General features: G+C 43.3%; 2 pseudogenes; one reads left to right on the top strand and one right to left on the bottom strand.

The window, feature by feature from the left end:
- Positions 1 to 12,265: 12,265 nt before the first annotated feature.
- LOC123457389 lies at positions 12,266 to 13,212 on the top strand (annotated as a pseudogene).
- A 10,816-nt stretch (positions 13,213 to 24,028) lies between these two features.
- Positions 24,029 to 25,762, bottom strand: LOC123457387 (annotated as a pseudogene).
- Between the last annotated feature and the right edge of the window lie 207 nt (positions 25,763 to 25,969).

The raw sequence follows: 25,969 nt of genomic DNA, 5'->3' as shown, positions 1-25,969 counted from the left end.
TTTCAAGATTTCCCCTTCTCTCTCTCATAACAGCTGTGTGCAGACAAGGCCCAAGATATTTGAATAAACAACTTGCAATTTTCAAAATTGATTAAGCCCTACTGCACCAGAGCTCAAAGGAGAAATGTTACTTGCCCCTAGTGATAGATTCCCCTCCCTGGGTCTTTCTGAAAAGCCTCTGTATATCAAAGCATTTCCAACTCCATTCCCTTAATAGGGAACCTGAATCCTCCTGCCTCACTCTCATTTCCACCATTCTCTTACCTCATGTTAAGCAATCTCTTAGGCCTAGGAAACAGACTGTCTAAATCCTGTATTCTCAGGCCCAAAATTTTTTCTGCCATAATTGTCCTTAATTCCTCACGAGGTACTTAGTAATTTGGCAGAATGAATGAAATAGACCATCTCATAAGTGATCCCTGGTTTTCATCATTAAAAAAAATGGCTACTTCCCTTGAAAATAGATTCTTCTTGGCACTCTGGAGAAGTTGAGGTACTCACCATTCCTGGGGTTGGGATCCTAAGGAAATGGGACCAGAGTAGTGTGTCATGGCGTGTTAGGTGACCATTTTTATGGGGTCTAGGTGAGGGAATTGTACACTTTACTAGAATTGTGTCCAGTATGCTCTTGGACCTGGTTTTCCTGATATGACTTTACTATTCTCATATGCCTGTACAGTCCCAATTCATTGCAATAAATGTACAGACTAGTACCATTTATACTTCCAGGAATAATTTACTTGCCATTTCATAATGTACATGTGATAGCAGACAGATGATACAATTTATGCATCCACCCAAACACACAGACATCCATAAGAGCAAGTCAAAAAGCGGCATGTAAAATTGAGTTTCTCAATAAAGGTAAGTCTAAAAAAACACAATTATTTTACAAAATATGAAATAACTGAAGTCAGGGCACAGTATTATTTCAATATAATTACAATGTATTATCAGTATATTTAGTCTACTTTAATCTTTTATAATAATCACTTGGGTTTGAATTTTACACATAGGATAATAGTTTCAAGGCATACTAATTTTCTCAAAATTTCCAGTAACAAATAAATGGGTAAACCCCTGCCAGTGAATACTTTAAAAAGCTACTTCATTTACCAATGATAAATAAAGTTCAAGATTAAGTCAACCCTATTGCTAGTGCTGTTCATGACACATTCTGGTACCTCTGCCCCCTGAGGAAGGACAACAGACACAAGGAAGGTCTCTTTCTTACTGTTCCCAAATGTCTGTTAGAAGTCCACCTACCCAAGGACATGGGCAGTTGTTGATTGCATTATGGACTTGTACCTTCTTTGAAGACATGATGAACTGAAATAGGAGCAACTAGTGACTCCTTTAGAAGATTGATGACTGAGTCTCATATCTAAAGAACTACTTGGCTCTTCAAAGATAAAAGCAAGGTGGCATTAGCTATTTGTGCATTGTCAGAACATGTTGGGCCTTGAGAGGCCTGGGTGTGAGGCCTAGTGAACTTCCTGAGTCTAGCTAAAGTTTGGTGACCTGTCTCTGACCAGCTAGGACTCAGCAAGAAACCTAATGGCTTCTTACCTGCTACTTCCATGCAGGAGTTGGAATTATCATTTCAATAGTCACAGTTAACTATTGGCCCTTACCTCTTCCCCATCCTAAAATCCCCGCCTTCGTCCCCAACATTATATAGGCAACTGCTTGTAACAATAAAGCAAGTTCCTATGAGTTCCTGCTTCCACAAGACTCCCGACTCAGTGTGGTTTTTCTCCGGAGAATAGGAGAGGTTTTGAGTTGTCCGACATCCACCCTTCTCCTCAACCCCTTGGGAGGAACCAGCTGGCCTGGTCCCTCCTCAGAACTACCTGCCCACTGGGGAGGAGCCCGGCAAGAACATTTTTGCAGCTTATTTTATAGAACACTCTCTACTGGCTTTTTATTAGTTTTTTTTTTCTCTTCTTGTTTTATATTCTATTCTTAGTTCTTTTTACTTTTCTTTCCTTGGTTCCCTTTCATCTGCCTGTGCCTCACATGCTGCTGTCCATGGACTCCACTGATGGACAGATTTAGATGGGTTTTCATCAGCATGGGAAAAGGGTGAACATGCCATGTCAGAAGGAGGATAATGACTGGAAGTTAGATGAGCCACCTCAGATTCGCTGGGAGACATGATGTCAGTAAGTGGAAAATGGTCCACCACCATTTGTTGCCATCCTTTTAATATTAACATTTACTGGGCTATGAATGCAAATATGTGATGTTTTGAGAGACACAGATCCAGAAAGAGAAATGACCCTTAATTTATTGACATTTTGTTATATTTTGAACTCCAACCCAAAATAATATGCATTATTCCAGGCTGCTTTGTGAAAAGAGTATAATAGCAATGCATTTTCCTTTACTTTGATGCATGGTCTTCAGTTCCTTGGATGTAGCAGAATACAGCTCCTCAATTACATCATTCCACATTGTGGCTCCTGGGGAAATTCACTTTATTCTAATAATATTTGGCCTACAGTGGGAGCTAGCTTAAGATATAATTTCGTTGGATTCAAAAAGAGTGTTTAATTAGTAAAATATGAATTACAGTTTCATAGCGACCCTAAGTGAAGATTTTTTCCATTGCCATGCTTTTTAATGTTAAATAAATATTTAAAATAAAAATATGCTATATTTGTGAATGTTTGCTTTTCTCTAATTTTAAAATTTCTATATTGATGATCCATAATCAGTCGCCAGAAATGAAGAGATGGCTGTTAAAGTGTTCTATGTGCAAGCCTAAAGAACAAAATTCAGATGACCAGGACCCATGTAAAGCCAAATACAGTGGCACATGCTTCTGCAATCCCAATATGGCAAGAGGAGGCAGAGCTGGGTAAGTCCAGAAGCTTGTGGGTCAGATATCCTGGCATACTCAGAGGTGAACAAGAGAGATCCTGCATGAAGCCAGGTAAAAAGCAAGGACCAACATCCTGAGCTTGTTCTCTGACATCCCCATGGCACACACATGTTCATATACACAAACACTCTTTTTAAAATGTCATTAATGGGTTGGTGTTTTAGCTCAGAGGATGAGCACTTCCCTAGCAAACACAAGGCTCTGGGTTTGGTCCTTATCACCAGAAAAAAAAAAAAAAAAGATAATATGTCATTAAGCAAATGGTATTCTAGCTCAGGGTACAGAGCTTGCCTAACAATGCAGGGTACATATTATGCTACATGGAAACAAAATTAATTGACATGAACATGAAGTGTGTTTACAAGTGGCATTCATTCGTAACTTAGTAGAACACCTTTCTGGAACTGTATATCCACCACAAGCAGCAAAACCCTAGCTCTAAAATGCTCTTTCGAGTAGTTTCTCCTTCTCAGTTCATCACTGTCCTGTTTGGGACAGATAAAATAGACATTAGGGGGCTGGAGACATGGTTTAGCAGCAGTCGCTTGCCTGAAAAATCAAAGGACCCAGGTTCTTCTGTTCCCCAAGACCCACATAAGCCAGATGCACAAGGTGGTGCATGCATCTGACTTTTTTGTTGTTGGTGTTGTGGCTGGAGGCCCTCATGTGCCCATGTTCTCCCTGTCTTCCATATTTCTTTTGCCTTTTTCACAAATAAATAAATATTTTTTTAAATAAGAAATAGGCATTAGGAGTCCTGAGGGCTTGAAGAAGCTAAAGGAGAAAATATGGGTGAAAAGTGCTGCAGAAAGCTAGATCTTTACTGCTATGTAGCGATTAAATTGTATCTTTTCCTTTATTCAGTGACTCCATTCTAGGCTTTATCTACCAACATTTCCAACATTGATATAGAATTTAGCTATATTATCACCAATATGTCAAGTTAAAAGTGTCAAATAAAGTTGAAAATATGACAAATTATCATTATTTTATTTATTCAGGTGCGTGTATGCATGTGTCAGGGAGGCACACATACCATGGTGTATGTATGAAAGTCAGAGGACAATTTCTAGGTCTGTTTTCCACCTTCTTTGAGACAAGGTGTCTTGCCACTGAGAACAAACTTACAGATTGCAAAGAACTTTTACAGCAGCTGGCCCATTAGCTCCTGACTCTGCCTCCCATTTGCACAGGCATCGGGGCATCACAGTTGCTTGCATCAATTTCCATCTGGCTTTATGTGGGTGCCAGGGAACTGAACCTGGGCCAGTACACTTTGCAAGAAAGCACCTGAATCACCTCCCAAGCCCTTATCCATATTGTCTTTATAGAATTTTACTTCAATCTTTTTTTTTAATTGTTTGTATGTTTGTTTCAAGGTAGGGTCTCACTCTAGCCTAGGCTGACCTGATACTCATTTTGTAGTCCCAGGCTTGTCTTGAACTCATGGTGATCCTCCTACCTCTGCCTCCCAAGTGCTGGGATTAAAGACATGTGCCACTATTCTGCTCCTATATTTATAGGTATTTTTATAGTTTATTTTTTATTTATTTGATTTATTTCAGGAAAGGAGAATGGGTGTGCTGGTGTCTTCAGCCAATGAAAATGAATTCCAGATGCATGCACAAACTTGTACATCTGGCTTACATGGGACCTGGGGAAATTGAACCTAGGTCCTTTAGCTTCACAGGCAAATGCCTTTACCACAAATTGATCTCTCCAGCCCTTTATAAATTTTAATAGATAGCTAGCCACATGTTTTAATGCATACAAATAACTGGTGGATCTTGGAATATAATCATGCTCTTTTTTAATAAGCATAAATTTAGTCATACAGAAGGACAGACTACATAAAACAGAACACACGACATGAGATGGTTGGCCAACATTAGACATAATAACATGAATCATGGAGAGGCATCCTTTTAAGATTATTGTTACATTTTAAATTGGTGAGGAGTTAATCTTAACAGAGCAATAGCCAGTGGTTTGATTTTTTGACTTTTTTTTTTTTGGGTGGCTTGTAATGAAAAAAAAAAAAAAAGGAGGAAAGGTAAAAGGAAGGAAATACCCTAAATGCTGCTGAATGACTTTAACTTTTAGCAAAGAGAGAAAAATTAGATGTCCATATGTACAAGAAGTTAAAGAGTTACAGTAAAGACAGTAGCTTCTTTAAGAGAGTAGAGTTTGTATTTGATTTAGTGAGATGGTTTAAATTTGGAGTGAGAGATGCTGTAAAGTCATAGCCAGAAGGCAGAACTGTGTGTGAGAGGTAGAGTTTTAGAAGGGGCAGGATTTTAGAAGGTTTTTGGTGACAAGGGAGAATTTGGTAGGTAGAACAAGAAGTACAAAAGGAAGAGTGGGAACTGAAAGAAACAAGCCCTGAAGACCACTTGCTATATCTTAGGAGGAAGTTATCAAGATCAATAAGAATACTAAAATAAAAAGTACCAAATTTAGGCCAGTGATGGCTATTAATCATGCTCTCTTGAATATACACTCAGGCATGTATATACTACAGACTAAAGACATGTAAATACTACAGGATAAAGTCAAAATAAAGAACATATCATATTTGAGTATCAGGGCCTCCTGGAGCTGCAAATGAACTTCAGTACACACACTACTTTGTGCACCTGGCTTTACATGGGTACTAGGGAATCAAACTCAGGCTTTGCATGCAAGTGCCTTAATGACTGAGACATCTCACAAGCTCCCTCACTTTCAGTAACTAAATAGTTCGTTTGGGGCTGCAGAGATAGCTAAGTGGTTGAGGGGCTTGCCTGCAAATCCTAATATATTGAGTTCAATTCCCCAGTGCTCACATAAAGTCAGATGCAAAGAGTGGTCCATGAATCTGCAGTTTGTTTGCAGTGGCAGGAGTCCCTGGCACACCCATTCCCTCTCATTCTCTTTTTGTCTCTCTGCACTTGCAAATAATTAAGTAATTAATTAAAATATAGTTTGTTTTCATTAAGGGGTCTTGTATGATGCCAAGTACCATGAAGACCATATTCTCCTTTGTTTTATGTGGGTTCTAGGCAATCAAACTCAGGTCCTTAGGCTTAACAGGCAAACACCTTAACCACTGAAACATCTCTCCAGCCCAGGATGATCTTTCAAGGTATTCCCTCCCATGTTCTGTCCTCTCATTCGTTTTGTACCCTCCATCCTCCTTGTCACAACGTTGATGGGCTCACCACCTTGCTAGCCTTGTGCAGGTTCCAGTAACCATGGTGGAGTCATGAATGCCCCAAGCTACTCCTAACCACACAGGGCTGCTCACATTCTTTCTGCCTAGCAGTGTTCGCTGAGTCCTACAGAGTGTGGGAAAAATCTCTTTTACTATTAAGACCTTCACAGCCTTGGATTTTCTGCTTTATTGGGGTATTCTTAATATTTTATTTATTTGCAAGCAGAGAGAGACAGGGGGAAGACAGAGAGAATAGGCACCCCAGGGCATCTAGCCACTGCAAATGAACTCCAGACTTATGCACCACCTTGTGTATCTGGCTTATGTGGGTACAGGGAAATCCAACCTGGCTCTTTTGTCTTTGCTGGCAAGCACCTTAAATGCTAAACACATTTCTCCAACCAAGGACCATCTTCTTTAAAGGTGTCCCCTCCTGTGCCACTGAGCCATCTCTCCAGCCCCAAGATTTCCTATTTCTAACTACTTTTCAGAAATTTTCACTCAAATGATTATTCTATGCATTCACAAGAGTGAGGAGTCATTTTTTGAAGTTTTACAAAATAGATAAAAGACACTACCTCTTCACTACCTCTGTACACTACCTCTGTACTTCACTACCTCTGTACACATGTTTATTGTGAACAACAACAGAAGGTCAATTCATTATTTCATTCACTTTGAGGTAGAATTTCACTCTACTCTGGACTGACCTGGCTCTCAATTTGCAGTCCTGGCTGGCCTTGAACTCATGACACTCTTGCTACTTCAATGTTGCCAAGTACTCATATCATAATTGTGTGCCAGCATCAATACCAGCTTTCCCTTTATAATCTTAAAGTAATGTAAAACAGTATAGCAGTGAGTTTTATATGTTAATTTAAGAAAATTGTATTTATTGTTAAAATTACTTTATTTATTTATTAGAGACAGAGAGCGTGAGTGTATGTGTATGGAGGCAAAGGCAGAGAGAGAATAGGCATACCAGGGCCTCTAGCCATTGCAAAGGAACTCCAGACTCATGTGCCACCTTGTGCATCAGGCTTTACATGGATCCTGGGAAATTGAATCCAGGTCCTTTTGGCTTTGCAGGCAAGTGCCTTAACTGCTGAGTCATCTCTCCAGGGCCTAATGAAGGATAATAAATCATACATGGATTATTTAAAGATGAGAGGATATGTGTCGGTTTTGTAGAAATATCCCATTTTCCATGAAGGACTTGAACTTTTGTGGATTTTTGTACCAGTGGTATTTTGAGGGGTACTAACAATCATCCTCAGGGAGGGTGTGGTCTCCCAAGTCTACTGCTGTGGTCACTGCGAACTGTCAATCATCCTCAGGGAGGACGTGGACACATGATTCTGTCCCTCATACTTGATGCAGTGCTGACAGGCCCATGATGTGCACAAAAACTGCACCCATTGTCCTATGTAGAAGCAGTTCAGCATGAAGATATTAAAGCGTACTTGGGTAATAGCCCTAAATTTTCCACAGACATTGCTCAATGATCAGTGGAGGCAAAAATCGACCTTCCTGGAGTATAAAATAGACATCTCAGGGGAACCACATTGGAATAAGAACTGTTGCATTTTCTGCTTGATATTCTACAAATCTAACATCATAGACAATACACAGGAGTGTCTTGGGATACTTTTATGGTTAAATGAAAAAGGCATTGGAAAGTGGATAATACAGACAATTTATAACAGTATGTCTGATTTACCCCAATTATTCAGCTATCAATACATCCATGTATATAAGAATCGATCTACATCCTTACCCACCATATTAAATATGGCCTGTCTATCATCTACCTACCTATGTACCCATCCAAATGCCAATGCATTCATCCACACATCTATATTCCCATGCACACATCCGTTTTACTATCCATCCTTCTGTCTCTGCCTCTTTTAAACCAATTGATATCTATCTATCTCTCATCTATCTACACACCTAAATGCCAACATATCCACGTACACATCTATATACCTATGTACCAATCCCTTCATCTATCCATCCTTCTGTCTCTGTCCTGAACCCATTGACATTTATCTATCTATCTGCCTATCTACCTATCTATCTATCTATCTATCTATCTATCTATCTATCATATATCTATCTGCTTATATACCCAAAGGACAGTGCATCCATGTACACATCTATATCTATCAATCCATCCACCTACCTGAATACCAATGTATTCATGTACACACCTATATACTCATGCTCCCATCCTTTCATCTATATCTTCTTCTGGCTCTGCCTCTCTCGAACCAGTTGATATTGATCTATCTCAACATCTATCCATGGTTCTCTCTAAGAGAAGGTAAGGCAAGCACAAGGTCACACGTGCCCACTAGATGGCACAAGCATCTAGAGTTTGACTGCAATGGCTGAGGCCCTGGCATTCAAATTCTCCCACTCCCATTTTTTCACACTCACTAAATATATATTCAGGAGGCAGAGGTAGGAGAGTCACAGAGTTTGAGGCCTACCTGAGACTACAGAGTGAATACCAGGTCAGCCTGACCTACAGCAAGACCTGAATTTATAAAATAGAAACAACAACAACAACAACAAAAAGAGTATTTTCATTTTTTCCTTGGCATCATGGTGCATGCTTTTGATCCCAGTACTAGGGAGTCAAAGGTAGTAGGTGCATGGCTGTGAGTTTGAGGCCACACAGAGACTACATAGTGAATTTCAGGTCAGCCTGGGATAGAGTGAAACCCTATCTCAACCCTCCCGCCCTGCAAAAATTAGGAGAGTATCTTCATTTAATTTGTGTTTCTCACTAGAGCCCAACATGTGATGGAGAGACTTGTTGAGTTTTGTGCCTAAGAGCTTTGGAAAATGAGTACTGGGAGACAGTGTGTGAATATGTGAGGCTGTTGAAATTGCGAGTGACATGTCTCTGGGTGAGGGATGAAGAATGTGGGTGGCATCTGTCTGTGGGCACTGCTGTTATCAACTCACTTTACAAATTATTCAATATTTCCAGGCAAGGCACTGGATCTACACTTTACATTCCAAAATTAGTTACCATTTATCCAGAACCTTACCTCTTCCACAAACTCTCTTAGCATCCAAGACTTTGTTTTTTTGTACAGCCTGAAGCATTTCTGGAACTGCAGATGTCTAGTAAATGTCTAGTAATTCAGAAATAAAATTAAACACACACACACCCCCTCTGAGCTTTGAAGAAAAGAAGAAAATGGCACATTAGATACCAACTTGCTTACCTAGCAATAGCCATGGGGCATTAAAGAATTTAATTTAAGGGCTGGAAAGATGGCTTAGCAGTTAAAGTACTTCCCTGTTCCAGAGACGGCAAGCATGCCATTTCAGGATCACAAGGAATCAAGTGCTGAAGAGTTGCATGACACAGTTCCAGCCCAGTTATCTCTTCCTTGGAGTCCAATGTGGCCCCTCTATAGAAACATCTTTGGCTCTCTGCTCTATAGATATCTATGGTTTTTTGGTATAATGTTTGTCTTTTTCTGTCTTTCACTTGGTATACCAATCTCTAAGTTTACTTTTCCAGCAAAAATGGATGTTAGAGCCTGGCACGGTGGTTTATGCCTTTAATCCCAGCACTTAGGAGGCAGAGGTAGGTAGATCACCGTGAGTTCGAGGCCACCCTGAGACTATTGCCAGGGTGGCCTGGACTAGAGCGAGACCCTACCTTGAAAAAAAAGAAAAAGATGTTAATGAAGTGTTGGTCAATGTATCTGAAAGATGCTGTGGCATAGAATTGGAAAAACAAGAAAATAGTTCAGAAATAATTGTTTTCTTTAAAGGCCTTGAAGGAAGTTGGGTATGGAGTACTGTACACTGAGGAGGAAACAATGAACCTCCTGGAACAGTATAAGAATTGTTCTATGACTAACTTTTCTGAATTGTGGCAATTGCAACAAACTATGACTCTTTACAAGAATCCTTACAGGAAAAACAACTGAGGTCAGAAAGAGTTCAATTGGCAGGACCAAGGCCTTAGTATTGGAGGGACATGGAAAGGGGAATTCAAAAGAAATGGTGGGGGGGGGGTAAATGGGTTTATTGGATCAATGGTAGGAACCCCCCATTTTGTGGTTGTTCTGTCTCTCAGCATTAATACAGTCATTGAAAGTAGGAGCTCAGGAAATTGCAAGTTCTTAACTGCATATACATGGGGAAAGTGTGAAAATAGTTAATCATTATAGGGCCCTGATGATTGTACTTGAGGTAAATAATTATGAGATTGTTTGATGTAAAGAAATAGCAAAGTTTCTATGAATTCTGTGGAACTGTACCTTTCTTGAAGTTTGCTCTTGCATGACATGATCAGAAAATAAAAGACTAAGGTTAAGAGCTGTGGCAGGAGAGAGAGAGAGAAAGAGAAAGAGAGAGAGAGAGAGAGAGACAGAGACAGAGAGACAGAGAAACTCAGCTGCTTTCAGCATTAGCCTGTCAGCTTGCACCAGAACTTGACTTCCAGTCATCATTGTACTGTTCCCTTTCACACCTCTCTTCAGGGACCCTCCTACAAGCTGGGGCTGGACCCCAGCATCCCTGCAAAGCTGAAGGCGGCTTGTTCAATTCTCCAGGACCCACGTAATCCACATGCACAAGGAGGTATATGAGTCTGGAGCTCATCTGCAGTGGCTGGAGGTACTGACATGCCCATTATATCTCTATCTGCTCTCTCTCCCTCTCAAATAAGTAAGTAATTAAAAATAACAAAAGATATGGACTATTAACTTCCTTGACTTGTAGATCTTTGCCTAAATATTCCCAAGCGCCAATGTTAATATGGTAGTCCTTTCTAAAAACATTGTATTTATTTAGTTTTGTTTAACAGAGAAGGTGGGGGGGAGAAGAAGATAGAGACAGAATGGGCACCCTAGGGCCTCCAGCCACTGCAAATGACAATTCTAGACACATGTGCCAGCTGTGTATCTGTCTTGTGTGTGTACTGGGGAATTGAAGCCTGAGTCCTTAGGCTTTGTAGGAAAGTACTTAACCACTAACCCATCTCCTCACTCCCCTCATGTGACACTTCTATCACAATGCCCATGTGTGTTATTCTGATGTTGTTTCCCTGAGCCTTCCTTACCATTATCCAGAAGGTTCATTCTTACAATTCTATATCTCTCAGTTCCCTTCCACTTAGAATGCAATAAAAACCAATGGACAATAAAAACATAGACAAGAGGGCTGGAGATATTGCTCAGTGGTTAGGGTATTTGCCTGCAAAGCCTAAGAACCCAGGTTTGATAACCCAGTACCCATGTAAAGCCATATTCACAAGGTGGTACATGTGGCTGGAGGCCCTGGTGTGCCATTCTCCCTCCCTCCCTCTCCCCCCACTCTCTCTCTCTCTCTGTAACAAATAAATAAAATATTTAGGAAAACGATATTTAAAAAAATAGGCATAGGTACATGACAAAAAGTCTCCAGGTATGTCCTGTCAACTTGTTTTTCCTTGAAAATGTTTACATAGGTAGGCCAGAACCATGGGGCATGGTAGAGAAGCATCATTAGATGGAAGATAGAGAAACAGACATTTAAGGGATAAAGGACAGGGCATTAGAATGAATCAACTGTTTTGTTGTTTTTGTTTTGAGGGAAAAAGAGCCATGATTTATTTATTTTTATTTTAGAGAGAAAAAAATTTGTGTACCAGAGCCTCAGCCAATACAATCAAACTCCAGATGCTTGCACCACATAGTGGGCATTTGGGAATTTGCACTTGCCTCACCCTACTGTGTCTGCCTTACATGGGATCTGGGAGAGTCGAACATGAGTTCTTAGGCTTTGCAGGCAACCACGTAACTGCTAAGCTATCTCTCCAGCCCAGGAACCATGATTTAGAAAATCACTCCAGGCGAGCATCGAAGGGCCGCGGGAGGGGGGAAGGAGGAGGAGGAGGAGGGAGGAGCGGGGCCACGAGGGGGGGGAGGGGTGAGGAGGAGGAGGAGGAAGAGGAAGAGGCCTGGCGCCCAGGAGGGAGCAATAGAATTTCAAACACAAAAAACCCGCAGGAGCAGCGCAGCTCCGTGCCCCGCGGGGCCGCCTCCCCTCCGACCCTCCCTCCCATCCGAGATGCTGCGGCAGCGCCGGAGCTTGGGCTGGGGCCACCACCGGATGGCGGAGTGCGGGGTAGTACCGCGCGATTGCGCTTCGCGCGCTGTGCGGGCTCCGGCAACCCCGCCATGTCACGATCCACCCGGCAGAAGGAGTACAAATGCGGGGACCTGGTGTTCGCCAAGATGAAGGGTTACCTGCACTGGCCGGCCCGGATTGATGAGATGCCTGAGGCAGCCGTGAAATCCACAGCCAACAAATAACAAGTCTTTTTTGGGGGGACCCATGAGAAGGCATTCCTGGGCCCCAAAGACCTCTTCCCTTACGAGGAGTCCAAGGAGAAGTTTGGCAAGCCCAGCAAGAGGAAAGGGCCTCCTCTGGTTACCAGTCTTCCCAGAAAATCAGCAGAGTGGAAGAGCCGGAGCTGGAGCCAGATCCGGAAGCCCCCCGAGGGTGATGGCGATAAGAAGGGCAATACGGAGGGCAGCAGTGAGGAAGAAGGGAAGCTGGCCATCGATGAGCCGGCCAAGAAGAATGAGAAGGGGGCACTGAAGAGGAGAGCAGGGGACCTGTTGGAGGACTCCCCAAAACGTCCTAAGGAGTCAGAAGACCCTGAAGGAGAGGATAAGGAAGTGGCCACCCTGGAGGGTGAGAGACCCCTTCCGGTGGAGGTAGAGAAGAATGGCACCCCCTCTGACCCGGTCTCTTGCCGGGGGCCTCTGGAAGAAGAGGAAGAGGAGCAAGAGGCCGAGGCACCTGGCGTCAGAGATCATGAGAGCCTGTAGCCACCAATGTTTCAAGAGGAGCCCCTGCCCCGTTCCTGCTGCTGTCTGGGTGCTACTGGGGAAACTGGCCATGGCCTGCAAACTGGGAAATCTTTTCCCACCCAACCCGCTCTTCTCCACTCACTTCCGCATCTAGCCTAGCCCCAGTTATTGACCTGCCCGCACCCTCAGGTCCCTCCTCTACCCCACGATCTGATCCGAGTCTGGGCCATGCCTTTTGTTCCCTGAGATGAGGTGAGGCCATTGTGTCTCCTGCTTAGACTTGTCTCCCAGGGCTTCTGTTGGGGGGTCTGGGCTCCTATTTACATTTCCTGATTTCTCCTGTCCCACACAGGCATTCTATGCTTTGGGCTGGGTTTGGCCAGGAGTGGAAGTGACTGAGCTGAGCATAAACTCCAGTGTGGAAGGGCAGGGTGGTTTCTCCTCAGTTCCTGTCCCCTGTTCCCGTAACTATTGTCCCGTCTGCCTAGATTCAGGAAATAGGGGACAGGTGTGGGAAAGGGCCTCTGTTCTATAAATTCTTATTGATTGACAATTCCCATTCTTCTTTCGCTGACCCCAGGAGTTCTGGGAGTAGTTTGTCATCAGAAGATTTTGAGGCTTCCAAGTTGTTAGGGCCAAGGACCTGGAGAGAGCTGACACATGAAGGGCTGACTCACTTATTCTGTGGGAGCTTTGAACATCTAACCCTCTTGAAGTGGGGTGACCTAGGGAGGGATACCCCTGCTTCCCTCTTCCTTCTTCCCACAGTGCTCAAGGCCAGCCTGCAGTCAGATAGATCACCCAGACATAAAGACACATTTTATAGAAAATGTTTTTATTTAATAAAAGAAAATTCCAAAAAAAAAATTAACCCCAGCCCGCTGTGTGCTCCCCGTTCTGCTCCTTCCTCCACCATAGCCCCAGGTGCTGGGAGGTTCCCTTCTGTTCTGTTCAGGGCTCAGTGTCTTTCTTCTCCAAGCTGAGCTGGGGCTTGCCTCATGCTCCTTCCTTGCTGGCAGGCTGCCCTGCTGTCTGGAGCTTGATGACTTTCTCCTCACTGGGGCTTCAATGTTCCTCCAGTCACCCCCACACTTGGTCCCCTTGGTGTTGTCTCCCATCCAGTTTGTAGCTCACTGAGAGGAAGGAAAGTGCCCCTGCCAGCCTCTTCCTGGTGGCTCAGACATGCTCTTCATCTTGTCTCTTGCTCCTGCCCCTCCCTTGGGCTCTGAAGAAAAATGCTGACTAGCTTTGGACGTTTAGCTCTGAGAACCATAGACAGTTTCAGTTTCAGTAGGAAAATCCCATGTCTTTTTTGCCATTTTGTGCAATGTGGGATATAGAGGTGGGTGCATTTGTGAGTGTGTTCTTTATACATAAATTCCAAGAGCAAAAATGTTACATCTTGGGCTGGAGAATGGCTTAGCGGTTAAGCTCTTGCCTGTGAAGCCTAAGGATCCTGGTTCGAGGCTTGAGTCTCCAGGACCCACGTTAGCCAGATTCACAAGGGGGCGTGCATCTGGCCTTCATTTGCAGTGTCTGGAAGCTCTGGCACGCCAAGTCTCTCTCTATCTGCCTCTTTCTGTCTCTGTCTGTTGCTCTCAAATAAATACAAAATTTTTAAAAAAATGTTACATCTTGCTGGGTATGGTAGCACATGTCTTTAATCCCACTACATGGGCAAGAGAGGTAGGAGGATTGCCATGAGTCCGAAGCCACCCTGAGACTACCTAGTGAATTTCCAGGTCATCCTTGGCTACAGCAAGATTCTAGTTTAAAAAAGAAAAAGAGTTACTACTTTTTAAAAATATCTTCTTTTTTTTTTCCAATTTTTTCTGTGCTTTTTTTTTTTTTTTTTTTTTTTTTGCTTATCAAGGTAGGGTCTCACTCTAGCACAGACCCACCTGGAATTCACTATGTAGTCTCAATGTGGCCTCAAACTCTCAGCGATCCTCCTACAACTGCCTCATGAGTGCTGGAAATAAGGGTATGCACCACCACGCCTGGCTCCATTTTTTTTTTTAACTAACAACTTCCATGATTATAAAAAATATCCCATAGTAATGCTCTCCCTCCGGCCCCCACCTTTCCCCTTTGAAATTCCATTCTCCATCATATCCCCTCCCCCCCTCAATCAGTCTCTCTTTTATTTTGATGTCATGATCTTTTCCTCCTATTATGATGGTCTTGTGTAGGTAGTGTCAGACACTGTGAGATCATGGATAACCAGGCCATTTTGTGTCTGGGGGAGCACGTTGGAAGGACATTCTTTCCGCCACCTCTTCTGCAATAGACCATGAGCCTTGGAAGGTGTGCTAGAGATATTGCAGTACGGAGCACTTCTGTCACTGCCATCTTAAAAGAGAAGATTCTCTACCAAAAGTGAGAGTAGCATTAATATAAGGGTATTAAACATTAAGAGAAGTGCTTACTGGGCAGTTTGATAAGCATAGTATATACATTTAGCCAGACAGCAGCAGACATCAGAAAACAAAGGAAAGAGTACTTCTTGACTTAGTTCAGAAGGCCTGCATAATCTTGTTTGCCAAATCCCTCTCAAAAACCTTATAAGAAAAGAAAATTTCTGGTCAATATCTCTCATGTGCGCGCATGCGCGCGCGCGCACACACACACACACACACACACACAACCCTAGGGCTTATGACTAACCCTGTTTTAAGTTTTCAGTATCAGGGATGTATTCCCTCACATGAATCAGGCACCCAGTCCAATTAGACGGCAGTTGGTTTCCACCATTACAGACATGCCACTATTGTCATTGTTGCCTCATGTGGCCTGGCTAGCAAAATATAAGGCTTGCAGTGTCCACTGTCGAAGATCTTCACTGGTGATTTCTCTTTCTCCCATTGAACTGCATGCAGAATGGCTTCTTTCAGCTTTCTGTCAGCTGGTCTACATGGAGGAGGTTATCAGCTCAGTTCCAGCAAGATTTTTCAGTGGCCTTGCAGCCCAAGTATGTGGAGTCTTCAGGAATAGGGTCTTATCATCTATTACCATCTATTCCTGGTGGGAAACCCAGGGCTTCGGCAATAGCCTATAATGTTTGGGGGCATCAGGGACCTCCCTGCCAACAACTCACTGGAAGGTATCCCATCCCCGGCACTGAAAATTTTTTAGCAACAATCTATCGCTCCTTAGTGTTCCATTATCCAAAAAAGTAGGTTTCCATATGATTTTTTTTTTAATTCTCTTAGATTTTGATTAGTCTTCTCTCTACCTTTCCTTTACTCAATCTCTTCCCCTGACCTCACTTGGACCTTTTCACCCCCATTAATCTATTCTTCTACTTACATATATACAACACCATCCTATTAAGTAACCCCTCCCTACCTTTGTCTTCTCTTTATATCTCTTTCCTAGCTTACTGGACTTTGCTACTGAGTTTTCTTCCTACCCATACAGAAGTCCAATCATCTGTAGCTAGGATCCACATATGAGAGAGCACATATGGCATTTGGCTTTCTGGGCCTGGGTTACCTCACTTAGTATAATCCTTTCCAGACCCATCCATTTTCCTACAAATATCATAAATAAAAATATCTATTTTTATTATTTATTAGATAGAAAATGGGCACACCAGGCCCTCCAGCCACTGAAAACTATCTCTGGCTTTACATGGGGACTGGGGAATCAGGTCTAGGTCCTTAGGCTTTGCAGACAAGTACCATAAATGTTCAGCCTTCTCTCTAGCCTAGGATCTTTCTTGAATTAGTTAAATGAAAAAGAAGGTGTGGGAGCAAAATTACTCATCAAGCCACAGCTGTCATCAGCTCCATATCCAATATCCTTAATCATCACTTCTTTGACCTCACATATAGGTGAAAAGGAATGGAAGCTAGCATTGAAATCATTCAAATACATGTGGAATAACCAAGTAAGAAATAGCATATGGACTGGAGAGAAGGTTCAGTAGTTAAGGCACTTGCCTGGCAAGAATAAGGACCCAGGTTCAATTCCCTAGGATCCATGCAAAGCCAGATGTACAAGGTGACACATGCATCTGGAGTTTGTTTGTAATGGCTGAAGGTGCTGATGTGCCCATTTTCTTGTCACTATCTGCCTCTTAATCTCTCTTTCTCTCTGACACAAACATTTTAAAACAGACATAGAAAATGTACATTTTCTGGTATATATATCCTCCTAAACCTTACTGGGATTTCAAGGGAAAATGTGTACCTGAGTATTTGTTGTAGCAACAGGTACAGCCAATGAACATGGAAAGAAAATTGTATATCAACAGATAATTAAGAAAAGGTGGTTTGGTTTGAGCTAGAGAGATGGGTTAGCAGTTAAGGCACTTGCCTGCACAGCCTTAGGACCCATGTTCAACGATCTAGATGCCACTTAGCCAGATGCGCAAAGGTGAGGCAAGTGCAAGACTGCACATGCCCACGAAGTGGCAAAAGGTTCTGGAGTTCAGTTGCAGTGACTGGGGCCCTGGCACACCAATTCTCTGTCCTCTCACTCTAAAAAAGAAAAAGGAGGAAAAAGAAAAGGTGGTTCATCTATGCATTGAAATATAGAAATAAAGAAATGGAGCCGGGCGTGGTGGCGCATGCCTTTAATCCCAGCACTCGAGAGGCAGAGGTAGGAGGATTGCCATGAGTTCGAGGCCACCCTGAGACTCCATAGTGAATTCCAGGTCAGCCTGGACCCTACCTTGAAAAACCAAAAACAAAACAAACAACAACAACAACAAAAAAAAACACAAAGAAAAGAAATGGTTGATGTACAACATGGGTGAGTGTTGAATGCATGAAGTCAAACAGAAAATGTCATGAAGTGTTTTATTTCATTTATATAGATAATATAAAACAGGTAAGTTCACTGAGACAGAAAGAACATTTGAAATTAAAATGAAATGATAGCCAGGCATAGACCTTTCATTCTAGCACAGGGTGGACAGAGGTAGGATGATTGTGGCTGTGAGTTTGAGGCCATCCTTAGGGTATACATAATGAATTCCACATCGGCCTTACTAGAGTGAGACCTGAAGTAGAAAAAAATTGTAAAATAAAAATAAAATGAGATGGTCAATAGTGTCTTAGGGGTGGAGGAGGAAAGTCTACATTCTAGAGAGGACATCTACATAGTAACAATGGGTTTCTGAAAGGTCTCTTTTAATATCATATTTACTTATATGAAATAAAGGAGGAGAGAGGGAGGGAAGGAGGGAAGAGAGAGAATGAACGGGTGTGCCAAGGGCTATAGCTGCTGCAAATGAACTCCAGACCCATGTGCCGTGTTGTGGATCTGGCTTTACATGGGAACTTGGAAATCAAATCTTGGTCTTCTGGATTTGCAGGTAGGCCCCTTAACTGCTGAGCCATCTCTCCCACCCTGAGAATGTCTTTTGATGTTCATGTCACATATAACATGAAGTTATGAGCCCAGAGATGCCATACCAAGTTTTCAGGTGCAGACAGAACACTTCTTCAAGGCAGAAATGAAGGACACAGTAAGTTTGTAGGCAGAAATGTACAGACACGTGGGTGGGAAATGTGGTAAACCCTTTCTTTTTCTTTATTTTCCAGGAGATAGAGAAAGAGTCAGATAGAGAAAAAATGTGTGCACCATGGCCTCCAGCCACTGCAAATGAACTCTAGATACATGTACTACCTTGTACATCTGCCTTTAACATGGGTCCTGAGGAAGCAAACCTGGGTCCTTAGGCTTTGCAGACCAGTGCCCTAACTGTTGAGAAATCTCTCCAGCAAGACCTGCAACTCTTGACTCTTCTTCTCCCACCTGCCAAATGCTGAGATTACTGGCACATAACACTACACCCAGATCAGGTGATGATGATGACAGAAGCCAGGGTTTTGTACATGCTAACAAGCATGCTACCCAGGGAGACATATGGTCAACCCAGAATGCATCTTACAAGACTGACATGCTGCCTTGGACATCAGAGCAGATTTTTTCTCATCATTTTCTCCCAACCATACCACTATGGTAAACAGCATAAGGCTCTGCTCATCTCATCTCCTTTTTTTTTTTTTTTTTTTTTTTTTTAGAGAAAGTGAATGAGAGTGAGAGAGAGGGGGAGGAGAGAGAACTGGTGCACCAGGGCCTCAGCCAATGCAACTGAACTCCAGATGCTTGCAGTGCCTAGCTGGCACGTGTGACTCTGCACTTGTCTCACCTTTGTGCATCTAGCTAACATAGAATTAGGAGAGTTGAACATGGGTCATTAGGTTTGTGAGACAAGTGCCTCAACTGCTGTGCCATCTCTGCAGTCCCTTTGTTTTGGACAAATTTGTACCTGTGTTGGTTCTCGTGCAAAATGTTGAGTTTCTGTGTGACACTGTAATTAATTTTTGTTGTTGTTGTTTTGGTTTGTTTGTTTGTTTTTCTTAGTTTGGGAACTCAGTAAAATCCAAGTCATGTGGCACATGGGTGGGTGACAGCAGATGATGGAGAAAATGTGTAAATCGTGCATGATCCTCTCCTAAGACATGTTGGGTGGGCAATCTGGTCAGCTTGGCCATACTACACACTATCTGGATTCTGAGAAGAAGCTGACATCTGGCACTCATTTTTTTTTTTCATAAAATTTATGCCTGTCTCTCAGTATGAGAAAAAAAAAAAAAAACCCAATTTGTTAAAGTATATTTTCACCTCTTAGTCATTCCATCACAAACCTCTCATCCCAGCACTTGGGAGGGGAATTCCAGGTCAGCCTAGGCTAGAGCTAGAACCTGCCACACACAAAAAATTCATACCTTCCCAGTCTGGGTTCCATGCAAAAACTGTGGGTGGATGCGGCGATCTGGAGTGAGTAGGCCAGACCCATTTGTCCAGGATACTCCCACCTCCCAAGTCTGGGTTCCCTGCACAGACAGTATGTGGTCAGTGCTGCAGTATGGAGTGAGTAGGCCAGACACCTGTCTCCGGGCTCCTTCCACCTCACTGATCTGGGTTCCCTGTGCCTGTCAGTGTGTGGGCAGATATGGCAGTGTAGAGTGAGTAGGCCAGACCCCTGCTTTGGGCTTCTCCAAACTCCTAGGGCTGGGTTCCCTGTGCCAGTCTGTGTGTAGTCAGGCACTGCAGTGTGGAGTAAGTAGGCCAGGCCCCTGTTTCTGGGCTCCTCTCACCTCCTTGGTCTCCATTCCCTGTGTCAGTCTGTGTGCTGCAGTGCACAGCATAGAGTAAGTAAGAAAGATCCCTGTTCACTGGCTCCTCCCAGTCCCCTGGTCCTGGTAGGTTCCAATGTGTCTTGCTTGTGTAGGCTTGTGGTCCCAGTGGGAGCTGTGGAATCAGGCATTTTGCTCTGGTATCATGACTGGCAACTGGGTACCAACATCCCTGTTAACCTGAGTCAGAAGGTGTATGGGCTAAAGGACAAATATTTGCTTCCTCCTCAATAAAATAGAGTCTTCCCAAAATGGGTAGACAACAATGCAAAAAAAGCAACAAAAGTCAGAAGACAGAGAGATCTCTACCAAGAATGTCTAGTCTTAACAATGGTAGCAACCAAAGAAATCAACAAAAATTCAATCACAAAATGAAAACACAACAACCAATGAGACCCTGATCAAAAAAAAAAAAAAAAATCACTGAATTAGAAGCAAACCATCAAAGAACCAACAATTAAATCAATAATATTGAGCAGAAATGTCTCCTAGAGTGTTCAGGTTTTGGAAGTAGGCTTAACTTGATTGAAAAAACAAAACAAAACATTAGAACCCTCCAAATATATATGAGTAAACTGAAGGTACATCAATAAATGGAAGCTCTCAATAACATGTTCATTAAAGAATGAACTCCAGGAAGTATCAAGAAAATCACAACTAGAATTGAAATCATACCACAAAAAAGAGATGGTTATGATGCAAAATAACACAGCAGAAAGCAAAAATCAAAGAGAAATTATAAAAGCCTCTCTAGAACCTCTCACCAACACAGTTACTCATGTGGAAGACAGAACCTCTGACCTGGAAGACAAGACATAAGGAATTAATTGGGAGGGCAAAAACTTTGCTAAGTTCAAAAAAATCAAGTGAAAGGAATATGATGGAACTGTGGGACACCCTAAAATGGTCAAACCTCCAGATCATGGATATTCCAGAAAGGAGAGTATTCAGGCCAGAGGCAAAGAGACCACATTAAACAAAATTATTGCAAAAAAATTTTCTGAACCTCTCAAAAGAGAGGCCTATCCAGATATAAGAAGCCCACATAAGATCAGACAGAACCAAAGAAGAAACTCTCCAAGACACATCATCATTAAAACTCTCAACAAAGAAAACAAAGAGAGAGTATCAAAAGCAGGAAAAGAGAAAGAATTCACAACATACAAAGGCAATCCCATCAGAATGACATCAGATTTCTCACTGGAAAACCTAAAAGCCAGAAGGGCCTAGAATGAAACATTTCAAATATGAAAAAACTATGGCTTCCACCCTAAGCTCCTCTACCCAGCAAAATTATGCCTGAAAATAGATAGTGAAAGACAATTTTTTTCATGAAAAAAGTCAACTCTATGATTATATGAACATAAAGCCAAACCTACAGAGAATGATTGAGGGAATACACACAAACATACATACAAACAAAGAATCTCAAGAGGCAACAGGAGAAGATCACAATAACCAAAATAGACCAGATTCTACATAGTATAAAACACAAGAAAGTACTAAATGTCATAAAATACCTCATCATGGCAGGGATTAATTCAAACTTCATAGTAATAACTTTATGTGTTATTATGGGTCTTAACTCACCTATCAAAATACACAGGTTATCAAGATGGATAAAAAACAATGGAACTTCCTATCTGCTATCTTCAAGAAACTGACCTCACCACTAAAGATAGATCCCTCTTCAGGGTGAAAGGTTGGAACATGATATTCCAAGCAAATAGAAATAAAAAACAAGCTGGTGTTGCTATAGTAATATCTGATAAAATAGACTTCAAACCAAAAGTAATCAAAAAGACAAAGAAGACTATTTCTTACTCATCGAGGGAATGATCCAACATGAGCACGTCACAACCATAAATATATATGCACCAAACACAGGTGCATCACAGTTTTTTTTTTAATCTACTCAACAATAAAACAGAAGTAAACACAAACACCATTATAATTGGATATTACAATACCCCAGTATCATCAACAGAAAGATCATACAAGCAGAAAATCAAAAGGAAATAATAGAGCTCAACAAAATCAAAGAACTAGACCTAATAGATATCTACAGAATATTCCACCCCAACTCCACAGAATACACATTCATCTCAGCAACCCGAGGAACCTTCTCCAAAATTGACCATGTATTAGGCCATAAAGAGTGCCTTCATAAAGTCAGGAACATTGAGATAACTTCCTGCATCATGTCAGATTGCAATGCTATGAAGCTTGAAATCAACAAGAGACATATCCAAAACTCCCCCAGCTCCTGATGACTAAACAATACACTTTTAAATAATGAATGGGTCATGGAAGAAATCAAAAAATAAATTATAAAATTCCTAGAATTGAATGATAATGAAAACACAACATAACAAAACTTATGGGGAAAAAATGAAGGCAGTCATAAAGCAAAAATTCATAGCTCTAAATCCCTTCCTTACAGAGAGGGAGAGATCCTAAATTAATAAGCTGACTGTCACCTAAAGGCACAGAAGAAACAAGAAGAATCCAACCTAAAGAGTTCCAGATAGAGGGCTGGAGAGATGGCTTAGCGGTCAAGCCCGCTTGTCTGTGAAGCCTAAGGGACCCTGGTTCAATGCTCGATTCCCCAGGACCCATGTTAGTCAGATGTACAAGGGGGCGCACGCGTCTAGAGTTCATTTGCAGTGGCTGGAAGCCCTGGCACACCCATTCTCTCTCTCTCTCTGCCTGTTTCTCTCTCTTGTCTGTTGCTCTCAAATAAACAAAAATAAATTAAAATTAAAAAGAGTTCCAGATGGAAAGAAATAATCAAGATTAGAACGGAAATTAATGAATTTGAAACTAGGAACACATTTTAAAAAAATTCAACGAAACGAAGGGCTGGTTCGTTGAAAAAATAAACAAGGTTGACAGAGCTATAGCCAAATTGGTCAAGCAAAAGAAAAACAAACAAAATAAGTCTCAAATTAACAAAATCAGAAATGAACAAGGAGAGATCACAACAGACATTAATGAAATTGGAGGAATCATCAGGCCATACTTCCAAAACCTCTCCTCCACAAAACTAAATAATACAGAAGAAATGGATGAATTCCTAGACATGTACCACCTACAAAAACTAGCCTCAGAGGAGATTAATCTCCTAAACAAATCTATCACATCCATGAATATTGAAAAGGTAATCTAGGCACCGGCGGGCTGGTGGGCTGGAGGAAGCAGAGGGCAGGTGGCGCGGACGGACGCCAGCTACCCTGGACAGCGCATCAGCACCGGTGTGAAGGCATTGCTGTCCTGGAAGACGTTGTGGAGGGCGTGGACAGCACAGAGCTCCCAGCACTGTTTCTCATGGTAGATTTTTGGGGGTGCCACCTGGGGCAGCTCCAAGGATTCAGATTTGGCCTTGTTGCCTTTCCATGGCATGCAACTCATGTTTTTCGCCTTGGGTTCCAGAGAGGGCTGAGAACACCCCACTCTTCCCTCATGAGGGAGAGGAAGACTTTTTAGTCTCTTCACCCCTGGTACAGGAGCCAACCACTTGTTTCCTGAGCGTGAGCCATGGACTCTCATTCTGGGAGTCTCCAATAACCTTTCATGGCTGGCCCCCATCTACCATTTCCTCCTTCCCACCCAGAGCCCCACTAGCTCTGCCAATTCACTACAGTCTATATATCCTAGGCAGCCCTGGGTGGCCAAGCAGGAACTGTGAGTTGGGACAGTGGACGTTTCAGTACTTCCTTCCCAAAAGCAGGTCCTCACCGTCAGATAAGACCACTACCCACTGAGAGTAACAGGCAAGATGCTGCCCAGTCTCTCCTAGGCGGCCAGACATGGAGCTCCTACCAAGCATCACCTGTCTGTATCTGGGCACACAGCAAACAGCCAGGAGTCAGCTGGGGGAGCCAAGGGCACAGGCTGGACCTCTCAGTTCACTATTGATAGATGACTCAGGAAGATGCACAGGAATGTGCTGGGCCCACCCTCAGGGCTTGCATTATTTGCTCTGCCCCTCCACAGCTGCTGGGGCAGCCCTCTTATTGCAGTGGTGGGGGAAGGTGGGCATGAGCTCTGGCTCACAGGCTGTGGGAGAGGGGCATCCCAGTGTTGTGCTGGGGGATGACTTCCCAGGCAATAGGCTTCCAGGTCATGATGGGGTTCCTCATTTGGGCATGCACTGGGCTAGTCCTTCCTCCCTGGTGACCGTTTTGTGTGTCCCTGAGATGCCTGTGTCCCTCTTGCACAGGCCTGTGCTGGAAACCCACAGAGCATTTACAGAGGTGCTGGCCAAGCCGTCAAAGAGGAAAGCTTGAAGGGGGTCTGGCAAACTCACGTAGGGGTTTCCCCTTGAAATAGGAGCTCTCCAGGCAGTCCCCTGCTGTTTCCCTGAAGAACAATAGGCCATTAGTGGAAACTATGGTCTCAACAGCCCTCAATTCAACTTCCAATAACTGAAGTCTGGGACCTAGAACCTGATAGGAAGCTCAGAGTGGCTTTAATACCTAAGAGAGCAGAATCCACTCTGGACACCTAGTTGCCGAGTGTCTACTATGTCTGGGACAAGAACACCTATAGCTCATGCTCTGAGAAGCCATCTTCAAAAAATTCCAGTTGAGCTGAGGTACAGTCAGTGGTACAGGGCTTGCTTGGCACACACGAAGCCCTAGGACATCCCTCCCCCAACCACAAAAAGTATTAAGGATTTGGGTTCAAGGTGTCCTTGCACAGAGAGAGGTCAGTGTTCTCTCCTAAGAGGCATATAGGGACCTGTAAGTTAGGTCTGCACCTTTTCTTGGGGTCATACATGAAGAGGAAATTGAGCAGACGCAGTCCAGTCCCTGAGAGCCATGGGAACTTGTGCTTGAGGTTATTGTAAGGCTGTTTCCTCAAGCTCTACTGGCCAGCCAGGGGCAGCTTGGAAAAGCCTGGCCAGATGTTCTCACTTGGCGTCCCCAGCAGCTGCACAATCAAGTCAATCTGGTGGGTCTCAAGATGTGCCAGGGAGGAGGGGCTTGTGAGCCAGTAGTTCTGCCAGGATGCAGCCCACAGCCCACATGTCGATGCTGGTAGTCTGGGTGGTAGTTTCCAGCATCAGCTCAGGGGCTTGTTACCACAGCGTAACCACCTTGGGGGGTCACTGGCTTTACTGGGACACCATAGGCCCGGGCCAGACCAAAGTCCACTGTCTTCACACAGCCCCTATCCGTCATGAGCAAGTTTGAGGCCTTCACGTCCCTGTGCATGATGAGGTTGCTGTGCAGGTACTGAAGGCACTGAAGCACCTGCAGCATGATGCCCTTGACCTGGGCCTCAGAGCAGGGCGCTGACATATTCTCCAGGAGACTGGCCAGATCTTGCTCACAGTAAGCCATGACCAGGAAGATGCTCTCCAGGTGGTTACCAACCACCACCTCCTTCAGTTCCACGATGTTCAGGTGGCGGAGACGCAGGAACAGTGTGATCTCCCGCAGGCTGCTGATGGGAATACCATCTTTCTCCTTGTCCATCTGCGCCTTCTTCAGGGCAACAATTTCATCTGTCTGAGTGCCCCGGGCCCGATACACTATGCCACAGGTGCCCTCGCCAGTGCATTTCAGCTTCTCAATTCCTTCACGCTCTGGCATCGCCCCAGCCTGTGTTCTGGTGGCACCGTGAAGAAACCTTCCTTACGGATACACTTCAGACAGATCTGATCCGACTCGGGGTCTGCCTCCGCCATGCCCAACGCTGGTGCCCCCCCACTCATTGTGTGTCCATGAATAACTTCTTAAGCAAACTATAAAACATGATGCTTAGGCTGGGGCCGCAGCTCAGTATGGCCAGCATGCTTGAGAGGGGAGGGGAAGATTGAACCCCTGCAAGGTGAGGACTTTGAGATGACAGAAGACTCTGTTCATGTCTGCTTTGTGTCCAGAGTTGATGTGGA

This window comes from Jaculus jaculus, unplaced genomic scaffold, assembly GCF_020740685.1.
Source record: "Jaculus jaculus isolate mJacJac1 unplaced genomic scaffold, mJacJac1.mat.Y.cur mat_scaffold_42_1_1262500_arrow_ctg1, whole genome shotgun sequence".
In the NCBI taxonomy this organism is placed as follows: Eukaryota; Metazoa; Chordata; class Mammalia; order Rodentia; family Dipodidae; genus Jaculus; species Jaculus jaculus.
Note: the sequence above shows the minus strand (reverse complement) of the source record. Positions and strands in the feature narration are given on the sequence as shown.